The sequence below is a fragment of the Bombus affinis genome, chromosome 8 (assembly GCF_024516045.1).
Source record: "Bombus affinis isolate iyBomAffi1 chromosome 8, iyBomAffi1.2, whole genome shotgun sequence".
Taxonomy (NCBI): Eukaryota; Metazoa; Arthropoda; class Insecta; order Hymenoptera; family Apidae; genus Bombus; species Bombus affinis.
Genome location: NC_066351.1, coordinates 3,252,845 through 3,265,487, shown reverse-complemented (window position 1 = coordinate 3,265,487; position 12,643 = coordinate 3,252,845).

Genomic DNA, 12,643 nt, shown 5'->3' with positions numbered 1-12,643 from the left:
CTTCGTTACTGATACCAGTGGAATGTGCCGGTCGCGTGGCTGCTTGCCCTTGTTGAGGTTGCATTTTGTGTATCATTTGCATTGTTTTGTTATGTTTCGCTTGGTCTATGTATGATTTAGTAATGTATTACACAAATGTATATGTATATCTTCAGGATGTAATTTTCTAATAGGACAGACAATTTAATAAATTTTATGTCTATTATTAGAATATCGATCTCATATATGTATATATGAATAATAAACTATGTTTAATAAATTTTATTAATGAATTTCCATTTTCATTGCACTGTGTGTTTGTTTCTAGGTATACGAGTTGACACTTGCGTTGTTTGTGTATTGCGGTTATCTATGTTTTCGTTGCGGCACGTGCGGAGCGTGGGACGTGACAGTACATCCGAGAGCGATCGCCAACACACTTGCTCAAGGTGAGAATTTTAATTTTGTATATTCTCTTCTCTGGTAATTTCACGGTTGTACGACACTCGGCATCGAAATAAAATTATTCGGCGACAGTTATAATTGACAATCGAGAATATCACGTATACGATTAATGTGGTTTCTATTTTTTTTTTTCGCGTGAGGAGGGGAAAATGCTATTACGCATGCCCAGTGACCCGCATCACTGGGTTATGTGGGAGTCGGTCGGATGTCGTTGCCATACCCACTAAAATCCCCTCCTCCTTCTTCCTCCGCTTTGAGGACAGACAACCCCGGTAAAACCTGTTGGCAGTCATCAGGGTTGTCCTTTCGTGCCCCGTTGTATCTACTTCTTCGGGCAGTTCCTGCTCATGTCATCTTCTCAGCCAGTTCAGAATACTGGGCTGATCTCCTTCTGCGGTTTTTCGTTGTTTTGTATTCTTGCTTTCATTGCTCCACCTAGTTGTTGTTTCTCTCGTTCTCCTCCTTGCCTCTTCCCAGGCCCTCGCTGTCACCCTCCTGTGACACATGACGGTCTTGCAGAATTGCCTGAATTTATTCCAGCACTCGTTCTTGGCGGTCACCGTGGCGATCAGATTGTCCACGTCTATCTTCTCGCCAAGAGCGTTCTTCAGCTCGATCCTTCTGTCCGTCCACTTCGGGCACGCGAAGAGGGCGTGCTCTGCATCGTCGTTAGGGTCTCCACAGTCGAGACAGTTGCTGTCGCTGTCCTTGCCAATCCTCTTCCTATAGACACCGAAGCTCCCATGCCCGGTTAGCAGCTGCATGGTGTGATGATCGATGTCCATCTTCTTTTTGGTAAATAGAAGCGCACTCGGTAATAATTTCCTTGTGATATTCTCCTTTTTGTAGTTGTCCCACTCCTTCTGCCACTCCTCTTGGGCCTTCTTGCGAATCGCCTCCAGTTCCGCCTTCAGCTTGCAGCCGTCATCCGCGCCAATCCTAGACTCATGGATCTTGTTCCTCTCGTAAGTCTCTCCGAGCATCTTTATCTTTATGTAAATCGGGAGATTCCCGGCCAACACGCAAAGTGCCGCGTGGGAGACGGTACGGTATGCCGTCGTTGTTATGCACAGGGCCGTTCGTTGTGCTCGTTTCAGCTTTTTCCTGTTCTTATCGGTATTCGCTGCTCTAGCCCACACCGGTGCTCCGTAAGTTACGATGGACTCCCACACATTGTAGTAGAGCCTACGAGCCAAGCTGGGCGGCCCGTTGATGTTGGGTAGTATTCCCCTGAGGGCTCCTATTAACTTGTCGGCTCTATTACACACCATCTCGATATGCGCAACGAACCTCCGACTGGTGTCGATGATGACTCCGAGATACTTGATGCGATCAACCGTTTCGATGTCCGAAGAGCCCAACCTGAGTTTCACCACTCTCGGCACTCGCAACCTTGTGATGAACATGACTTCCGTCTTTTCTCACGCCAGTGTGAGCCCGACACTCGTGCACCAATCGTTGGCGATCCTTAGCATCGTGTTGACCTTGACGGAGGCCTCTTCGTTCCTCCCGACAGAACACGTGATGGCCAGATCGTCTGCGAAGGCGGTTGCTCTTCCAGCTGAGCGAATTGAAGGCATTGCTAATGTCCAGGGCAATCATCACGCATATTACCTTCTTCTGTTTGCAGATGTTGGCAAACTTCATCACCTGCGTGATGGCATCTACCGTACTCCTCTTCTTTCTGAAGCCATATTGCCTCCGATGGAACGGGTCCATTGCGATGCATCTCTCGATGATCTTCTTAAAGCATTTTTCCCAGATCTTGCTCATGGCTGGGAGTATGCTTATCGGCCGGTACGCGTTAGGGAGACTGGGATCCTTTCCCGGTTTCCTTAGCAGTATTACTCTGGCCGTCTTCCAGCAGTCTGGGATCCTTCCTGGTTCGGTGATGCCGTTGAACGCCCTTGTCACGAGCTCGCTCCTGCGACTCGCTATCAGCTTCGCGATCTCGCCCGGCACGCCATCGACTCCTGCAGCCTTCTTGGTGTTCACTCTTCTGGCGACATCGAAGACATCGCCTTCGCCGATGGCGACGCTGAGGCTGATGTCTCCTTCTTCTTCGGTCTCTGCCTCTTCGCGGCCCTCGTAATGGGAGGGTCCGTGTCCCATGGTGAATAGCCTCTGTAGGACTGCCTTCACCATGTCGATCGGCATGTCGTTGGTTGGTCCCTTGCTTTTACATCTCTTCATGACCGTGCGATAGGGTTTGCCCCAAGGGTCGCTCTCCAGTATCTTGCAGTATTCTGCCCAAGCTGTTTTTTTTTGCTGCGGGCGATCTCCTTTTTTAACTGCCTTCGGATCTCCTTGTAGGCGTTGACGAGGGGCTCGGTGTTGCCGGCATTCTTCTTCCTTTCTCCCGTCACCTTCCTGAGCGCTTTGTGCGTCTGCGCTCTAAGTTCCGCGATCATCGGGTTCCACCAGTAGTTCGCGTACTTGCGGTTCGCCGCACAGTTCGCCTTCCTTAGCATCCCTTCGCACGTACCTTCGATGCTCTTTTGCAAGAACTCGGCCCCATCCGCTCCGATAGCCGCGTTGAGGTCCTCCTTCTTAAGTGTGTCGTCGATTCTGCTCAGGAACTCCTCCGGCGACATATCCTTGGTCACGTACCTGTAGAACTTCGATACGGTCCGAGTCTTCCTCGCCTTAAACCTGTGGAGCACGTACAGATGGTCCGAGGCCGAGTATTTGTCCAAGACCGCCGTTCCGGCGTGTGACTCGCTGACTTTGTTCGATACACTTATTATGTCGGGGAAGCTCGTCTTCCCGTTCATGAAGAAGGTGTACTTTTCCTTGAGCCACACTGGAAACACCCGGTGGCCGCTTAATGCCTCCATTAAAATTCTCCCTCGCTTGTCTGTGGTCGATCCTCCCCAACAGGTTGACTTTGCGTTGAAGTCTCCGGCCATGACGACCTTGTATCTTCTAGCAACGTTCTTCGTCATAGTTGACAGCGTGTCTATGTACTTGGAGTATGCTTGTTTATTTATGTTGGGCGAACAGTATCCGCTGAAGCAGAAGACGTCGCCGACGCGGACGCTCACTATCCCGTCGCTCTTGACCTCTGTTGTTTCATCAGGAAGTTTGCCATTGAGGAGTGTGACCCATATCGAGGCGTCTCCTTTGGTGTCATTAAACCAGTGCGGTAGCTGCCTGTTCGGCTCGAATATTATTATAATATCCGGCCTAAGTTCGATCGCGCATTGGTGCATCATGTCCTGCGTCAGCTTGCATCTGTTGAGGTTTATCTGCAATATCTTCATTTTTTCGTTCTCAACAGCCTTCTATATTCTGGGCAAGCCAGGGATCCGGTTACGTGGTCAAATTTCACTCCTTTCTCCTTGCTGCAATGTGGTTTCTATTTAGGACATATTGAAATTATAACGACCGTTCGCTGTATTAACCGGTGAGATTGACGCGGCCGAAGACGTTGCGCAGATTACTGTGCCTTCGGGGAGCACGAGGCGCGTGCGGGCTCTCAGGGCGTAGGACCACGCCCTGGGAAACCCCGATGAATCTGATGTTACCCTATAGCCGAGCGGTGGCGGATCAGAGCCTTGGGCACCCACTAATGGCCGATTCGGTGTGAAGAACTTCAGATAAGTTGGTGGGCCCGTACCTGCCATGACCATTCACCTTAACTCCTTGTGGGGTTCCCAGTCAACCTGCACCGGCCTTGACCGGAAGAGGGTGCGAAAGAGTGAGTGGCACCAGGACGGCTACTCTGGTTGACGACCTTGGCGATATGGAAGGAAAAAATATGAATATGAATAACAGGACAAAACAAAAAATCGTTGACGGTGCAGGGGAGGGATACCCCAGTAACGGCGCAGCCGCGGGTTGTAAAGCGGGCCCCGCTGCGTCGTCATCGAGCAACCGTGGCCGTCCGGGGGTGAGCTGCCTGGCCGCCGGTCGCTCTCTTGCGTCTGGCGAGGAAGTCACGGGAGCCTCACGGGGTGGGACACGGCTGCGGCGCGGAGACGGCAGGGGGTTGGATCCGCCGCCGACGAAACGCCGTTGTGTTCTCCCTCTCCGGCCGCTGCGGGGGCGCACGGCAAGCGGCCTTACCGCTGGATCATAGGGACCGCAGAGGGTACCGCCCTTACCCCATTCGCCGCCAACGGTCGGGTCGGTGACACGGGACGCCGTACGCGGCGGGGGAACACATCCGCGGGGGATTCGGACTCCGCATGGCTGCCGGCCCCCGGAAAAAGGAAGAAGAGAGGTGCGAGGCGTGGGGTGAACACTGACAGCGACACCGACGCCGAGGCCGCTATCGTGGCAGCCGCCGCAGCGGCCAACCGCGGCGCTACCGACGGCAGCGACGTGGCGCGAAGCGACGGGGCGGGGACCTGACCGGTCGAGGAACGTGCGACCAGGGAGAACGCCCCACGGTCAGGAGGAAGAGGAAGGCGCATACCTGCGGAGGCGGGAGCATGTTTTTGAAAAGGAGGTTTGCCGTCTCCGGGAGTCGGTGGAACTGCTGACCAGGAAGCGCGCGGAGAGGACAGCCGTGGGCCCTAACAGCGAGAGCGAGGGACAAAAGGCGGGATCACCTCTGCGAGGGGGACGAAAAAAAAGCCTCCGGGGACCCAAGGGAAACGACTATGGGTCCACCACCCCCGCCTCGCCCGCAGCCCCTGGACAGCGCCGCGCCGCTCCTGCTGACCCTACGGGCTGGAGGGTAGCACCAACAGCAGGGAACCGGACAAATCGAGACCCAGTGGCCCGGGTCCTCGAGACCCGCTAGAGGATATCAAGATCCGGCTCCTCCGCAAGTTGGAGGAGTGGTGGCGGGAGATGAAGCCAGCGGGGTCGATCCTCCGTACTACGGATGTTGCCGCCGCCGCAAGAACCGTGCAAGCACGGTTACGGGTGACCAGAGACACCTCGCGGTCGACCATAGAGTCGTCGGCTGACGAGGCAGGATTCACGACTGTCACAGGGGTAGAAGAGGGAGAGCTAGGCAGCCAGCAGCGCAACCTCTCCCAACGGCCCAGGCGCCGACCAAGGGCGCACGATCCGGGGGGTGAGTACCGCCGTCTCTGTCGTCATCGACGCTACGAACAGAGGTCTCGGCACGCGGGGCGCCGGCCGGCGATGGCGAGTCGGGGATAAAGATGAGCACTTTCGCGGAGGTGGCCGCTCGGCCGCCGGTGCGTTCCCACGCGGGGCGAGAATCCATGCGGCGAGAGGGAGGTGGTGACGGAGCGCGGACTGCCGCGAAAGGGAAGGGACGCACTGCCGATGGACGGGATACGCGCGAGAAGAAGGTACTCGGCCTTCCCCGACCCCCATGGTGTGCCGCCGTATTGCTCACCGTGAGGGACGACTCGGGCATCACGTACAGGGAGGCGATATCAATAGTGAGGAGGGAAACAGAGCGCTCCGAACTTGACATCAAGGAGCCGAGACTCAGGAAGGCAGTCACCGGGGGCGTGCTGTTCGAGATATCAGGCCAGGACGCTGGGAGTACAGCATCCCGACTGGCCGAACGGATGGCGGCCACGCTGAAGGAATTACCCGTCAAGGAGACCGTGCCGCGCAGGACAGCCGAATTAAGAATGACCGGACTGGACGACTCGGTCACCCCGGAGGAGGTGGCGGCCGCCGTTGCCGAGGCCGGGAGCTGCCACGACGATGAGGTCAGCATCGGTCCCATACGCTACGCTCATCGGGGCCTCGGGTCTGTGTGGCTACGCTGCCTGCTGACAGCGGCCAGGAAAATCAACAGAGGAGGGTACGCCCGATCAGGAGGTAAGATCAATATAGGTTGGTCAACGGCGAGGGCTACCCCTCTCCCGGCGCATCAGCTCCAGTGCTTCAAGTGCATGGAGCGGCGTCACGTGCGCAGGGACTGCAAGTCGGCGGTCGACCGGTCGGAGCGCTGCTATCGATGCGGAGCAGAAGGACATCGTGCGAGGGACTGCTCGGCGCCAGCACCTAGGTGTCCGGTGTGCACGGACCTGGGATTGCAAGCATCACATCGCATGGGGTCGCCGACCTGCAAATTGCAGGTCCGTAAGAAGAGGACCGCACAGAGGGCAAGGACCGTTCCAGGCGATGGCTGGGACGCGGCAACGAGGAAGAAAACGACGCCGCCTATTGGCCCCCGGAAGGCCAGAAAAGAAGATGGAGAAGTCGGATACACCAAACGCAAGGGGAACGGCCCGGAGGAGGCTATGGAAACGAAGCCTTCCCCTAAGTAAGCGGAAGAAGAGGAGGAGGACAACTGTTCCTGCAGTGCAATCTGAACCGCGCCCGCCAGGCCCAGGACTTAATGTTCCAAAGCTTGTTGGAGCGGCGGATTGGTCTGGCAGCTGTGGCCGAGCCATAAAGAATCCCCGACACGTCACGGGGTGCTGGAGACCTAACCGGCTCAGTTGCCATATTCTGGAACGTCAGTGCGGGAAGCCCTTGCTGCTCGCTAATCGAGCGGGGACGGGGCTTCGCGGCCGCGAAATGGGGCGACCTAGCCGTGGTGGCAGTATACGTGTCGCCCAACACCAGCCAGACGGAGTATGCTTACTTCCTGGACGGGCTCGCGGCTTGTTTGAGACGCCTGGACGCCTGTCCGTCACTGGTCCTCGGGGACTTCGACGCTCACTCAACGGCGTGGAGTTCCCGTAGGACCAACGGAAGAGGGCGCGACGTGCAGGACTGGACGGCCGCGCTCGACCTCCGGCTTATGAACTGAGGGTCGACCAGCATGTGTGGGGCGTGGCGGAGAGAGTCCATAGTGGACCTCACGTGGGCAAACCCAGGGAGAGGAGACCCTCTCGAACCACATCTACATTTTGATGGAGGTGGCGGTTAGGGGTGCGATGGGCGACACTTCGCTCGATGCGAGCGGACCGACTGGCCCACTGGGAAGGAGAAGAGAATTCCCGCGGTGAGCGGCGACCCACTGCGACGAGGACTTCATGGCGGCGGCCGCCATAGTCGTCACCTGGTCGGAAGAATCTCCGACTGACGAGGACGCGGAGGGGGGGGGGGGAGCAACCCGGCTGAGGTGCGAATTGCATGCCATCTGCAATTCATGTATGCCGCGGTTCGAAGCCACGCGCCGTGCCGGCGCGGTGTACTGGTGGTCCGAGGGGATCGCTCGTCTCCGCGAGGCGTGCATCCGTGCTCGGCGCCGTTAGACCAGAGGACGAAGCCACGGTGGCTCGACTGTATGAGGCCCACCGCGAAGCGCGGAGGCCCCTACAGCGAGCCATCAAGGAGGCGAAGAGGCGGGCGTGGGGCGTGCTTCTGGCCAGTCTCGACGCCGAATCCTTTGGGCGCCCTTATAAGATGGTACTGAATAAACTTCGTTCATGGGACGACAGAAAGGAGAGCATGGATCCCCGGTTCCTAAAGGAGGTTGTCGGCACCCTGTTCCCGGGAGCGACGGACAGGGGATGAGGAGGATCAAGAACCCCAAGCGTCGGGGGAAGAGTCACGGGATCCCGCGGGAAGTTGGAGCCCGGAATCGAGAGTCACTGAGGAAGAATTGGCCGAGGCTGTCGGGAGAATCGGAGCACGGAAGGCTCCGGGCCCCGACGGAGTCCCGACCCGCCTGTGGAAGGACGGAGCCGGGGTCTTGGCCCAGAAATTAATGCGTCTATTTGACAGATGTCTTTCTCGGGGCGAATTCACCGTCTTGAGGAAAGAGGCACGGATGGTCTTGCTGCTGAAGCCGGGACGCTCTCTAGACTCGCCTTCTGCCTATCAGCCGGTGTGCCTTTTGGACGGGGTTGGTGAACTACTGGAAAGAGTGGTGGCGACTCGTCTCGAGTCGCACCTGTCCCGGAGTGTTCCCGCAATGCACGACAGCCAGTTTGGTTTCCGGAGGGGACGGTCTACGGCCGACGCTGTGGCCCGTGTCCGCTCCCTGGTCGACGGGGACGAACGGCGCGGTTACCTGGTGTTGGCCGTGTCGCTGGACGTGGTCAACGCCTTCAACAGCATCCCCTGGGACAGGATACGCCGGGCCCTCGAGTTTCATCGGGCACCCGCGTATATACGTGGTGTGATCCGGGCATTTCTCTGGGACCGAAGCATCGCCTACCACCTCCGTAGAGGGGGGATGATTGAGAGGGCGGTGTATCGCAGGGTCCTGCAGGGCTCTGTGCTAGGTCCACTGCTATGGAACATAGCGTACGACGCGATGCTTCGAGTGCCGATGCCTCCGGACACGGCGCTGGCGTGCTATGCCGACGACACGTTGGTGCTGGTCTGGGACGCGGCGTGGAACGGAACCGTCCGTCTGGCGGAACTGGCTGTGGCCCGCGTGGTCGCCGCGATCAAGGGATTGGGGCTGAGGGTGCCCTCTGAGAAATCTGAGGCAATTTGGTTCTGTCGCAGGGCCGATCACGGGACGCCTCCAGCGGGCTATCGGCTGAGGTTGGAGGGGGCTGAGATCGAGATCGGAACCAGCATGAAATACCTGGGCCTGACTCTCGACAGTCACTGGACCTTCCGTGCTCACTTCGAGCGCCTGGCACCATCAGTCGAGGCGACGGCGAATGCATTAGGACGTCTGCTGCCTCGGCTGGGCGGGCCCGGTATCGAAGTCTGTACGCCGGCGTGGTGCGATCGAGGCTCCTCTATGGAGCTCCGAACTGATAAGAGGATTTGATGGCCAGCCGCCGCAGTCTCCTGAAGGTCAGGAGGTTGCACAACACGGTGGTCATCAGGGTAGTGAGGGGCTCCCGCACCATTTCGGCGGCAGCAGCGGCGGTGTTCGCCGGGTTCCCCCCGCTCGAACTGCAGGCACTGTGGTGTTGCGAAATTTACCTCCACACGCGGGGTCTGTCGGGCGGGATCGAGACGGTGGGCGACGACGTTGAGGGTCGAGCTCGACGGGCCCTGTTCGACAGATGGCTTGTCAGCCTCGACATGAGTGCGGGCGCGCGGGGCTAAGGGTTCTGGAGACCGTCCTTCCAAACTGGGACGTTTGATTGGATGGGACCGGGCCCCCCTGACTTACTGGGTGACGCAGTGCTCATCAGGCACGGGTGCTTTGGCGAATACTTGCACCGAATCAGGAAGGAAGCGACCGCGCGTTGCCACCACTGCGATGCGAGCGTGGATTCGGCGCAGCACACGTTAGAGTTCTTTCCGGCGTGGGCGCGGCTGCGCCGCGATCTCATCGCGGAAATCGGGTGGGATCTCTCGTCACAGGCGATTCTCGCGGAACTGTTGGTGAGCGGGAGAGGGAGGAGGGCCGTGACCTCCTTCTGTGAGCAGGTTATGCTTCAAACGGAGGCAGCGGAAAGAGTGAGGGTGCGGAGCTCTCACCCCGAGAAGATCGACCGGCGGGGGCGCGGCAGACGCCGCGGGCACGCTTGGACAAGGCGCTTCAAGGCCGCCGTCCTCCCCGGTGGGGGTCAAAGTTAGGTGCTAATAGATCAGCGCCTCGGGACCGCAAGGCAGTCCGGTAGGGGAACCAGACTGCCTTTTACGGCGGATGCTAGACGATGCATTTTTGTGCGCGGGAGGGGCCCGGTGTGTCGCTCGCACCGGTTCCCTCTTTCGATCGCAGCGGGGTCGGTCATCGTGGAGGTTTTAGTCGGTGGGAGTCCGGCACTACCACGCCACTCCCCCCCCCCCCCCCCCCAGAATTGACCTGGTGTCCGTGCGGATTTCCTCCACGTAAAAAAAAAAAAAGAAAAGAAAAAAGAAAAAAGATTACAGAGCTTTCAATGATTGAAGACACTTACGGATTTTCGCACTCGTCTCATTGTTATCAAATATCGTTCATCTTTGGGAAAGGCTTGCGAAGCCACACAGGTTGGAGAGAATCACTAAAATAACTTTGTTCATGTTAGAAGCCCAAATCAAGAAAGAATCATAGAGGTGACGGTGCCAATAGCAGAGAACGTACTGAACGCTGGTTTAAATAACTGTTAGCCGCCGAAATTAAAAGAGAAGAAGAAAAGTGTAAAGAAGAATTAAAATTAACTAGCGAACGCTCGGAAATTAGTTTCTCGACTTCTAATTCAACGATACCTGAACAATCTCGTGCGTTTCAACCAGAAGGGCCGTACTCCTTTACGTCTCGAGCATCATCGCCTGTATTGTATGACAGCGATTGTATTTTCGAGCTATCGCGGGGAGACGCGGTCGCGAGAAAACGCGTCAACGGGAGTTGTAAATTCCCGTTACGATTGTAATAATCGACACCACGAATAGATCGATCCCCTTATTTCGGTTAGGATAATAGGGATGGTTGTAGTATGACACTGCGATTAACAGGGTTATAAAATTTATATTTCCAACAATTAATACACCAATGAATTACATCGTTACGCGTGATATAAAGGACGTAGACGAGATTTTGAGAAACGGCACTCTGATAGATGAAGGCCCTCGAGTTGTAATAGAAGTAGTGATTGAACAGACTGACTAGACTAAACCGAATGACAGAATGAACTGGACTCCCTCTTTGCTCTCCTCAATTACGGAGGAAAGCTCGGCGTGGGTGTGGTTTTTGAGTGAAGAAAACAGACTCGTTGCTTACACCTTTCGTTAGTAAAGTGAGGGCAACTATCTGCGATGTCCATTGGTTAGTCAATATTAATGAGTGATGAGTGGGGCGAAACGTCCTACCAATGTTGCTAGTTGATGTCTTCGTTTAAGGGAAAACCCGGATTTTCCGTTAGGTACATCTCCGTTTTTTGTATGAGGCCACTACCCGCTTTCTCCATAATTCTTAATTGCGCGTAGTAAACCTAAGGACCCTTTTAAAAACCAGCCGAAAACACTTCTAGGATTAGAAAGTTTTTCCGGGCAAACAGGTTGACTTAAACCATATGTGCGAACAATGCATTTAGAAGTTCAAGTTTATGGTGAGTCCTTAGGCCTATTGAGGGTCGGAAGGACGGCACGTAGACCGTTGGCTGTCAAGCAGCGCGGGATGGAGTGCAGATGTATTGCGCGATATAACAGCGATTATTATAGTTCTTGTGATATTAATTACTCAGACGACTAAAGATAGGACTTGTCAATAATAAAGTTGAATTAAGTAGATCCTTGTACACCGGATACTTTTATTTTTATAATATAATAAAATTAATGTGCGAATAAAAATTTGTATATTGATGAAATACATATTATATCAATTATATTCGAGTATAATTTGAATAAAACATTAGTATATTGATAATATTTATTATAACAATTATAAACGAGTAAATTTGAAAAATCATTGCATATTGATATTAACATAACCTAGTTAAATTACATAAATCTTGTATATCGAACACAATTATTTATTTCGAAGAACATTAATCCTATCCCGCTCCAGTATTCCTGCATGTACCAGATTAGCCGAAACGTGAAATTTATTTGCCAGTTGCATCTAAAGCTAGTTAACGCTACCCATATGATATATGATATGAAATTTATAAATTAAATCATTAAGAGAATACAACGGTTTCGAATTTTTGAATAGTGCCGCGCATTAATTAAATGCGACAAGTTTTGGGATATCATTCGTTTCACGCGAAGAGCACGACTTTTGGAATAATTCAATATAGTTCTGCGCTTTAACTAAGTGAAGCAAGTTATTGATTCATTCCATTCAGTCGCAAGGCTCAATAAATAAAACGAGTCTAATTGAAATAGTTTTTGGACTGTTTCTGGTGGCAGCAACTACCGTACCAATTAGAAATTCGAATTTGGTTTCCAAATTGCATCTTCACGTTCAAGCAAACATTCATTAAAACGTGACAGAAGATTTTTCCTCACTTATCGTTTCGATATCGCCTATTTCCTGATCGAATGCGTTCTCGTTAGAGTTTTCATCGATATTTTCGGTGCCTGATTAAAATATTTTGCAAGTGTTTCTTCTATGGTAAAATGTTTTGCGGGTAAAAGTTTTTCTTTGTTTCCCTGGATCACAGAACTGAGGTAGTCCGCATGGTTTGGCCTCGAATATCACAGAGTCCTCGGTTGAGGTATTCAACTGAAATCTTGTTAGAAGAGGAACCAGTCAATCATCTTCTCTCTTCCTGATCGGCAAACACAGCACTGGGGCGTTTCAAGACAAAGCATCTGTGTTCGCGTTCGCTCTGCCTATCTTGTATCGGATATCGAATTAAAATCCGACAACATTAATCTCCACTTCCAGATCCCTGAAGTAGGATCCTCGATGGAATGCATCCACACCAAAAGTTTATGATTTTTCCGTATAGATACGGTCGGAAGTGCA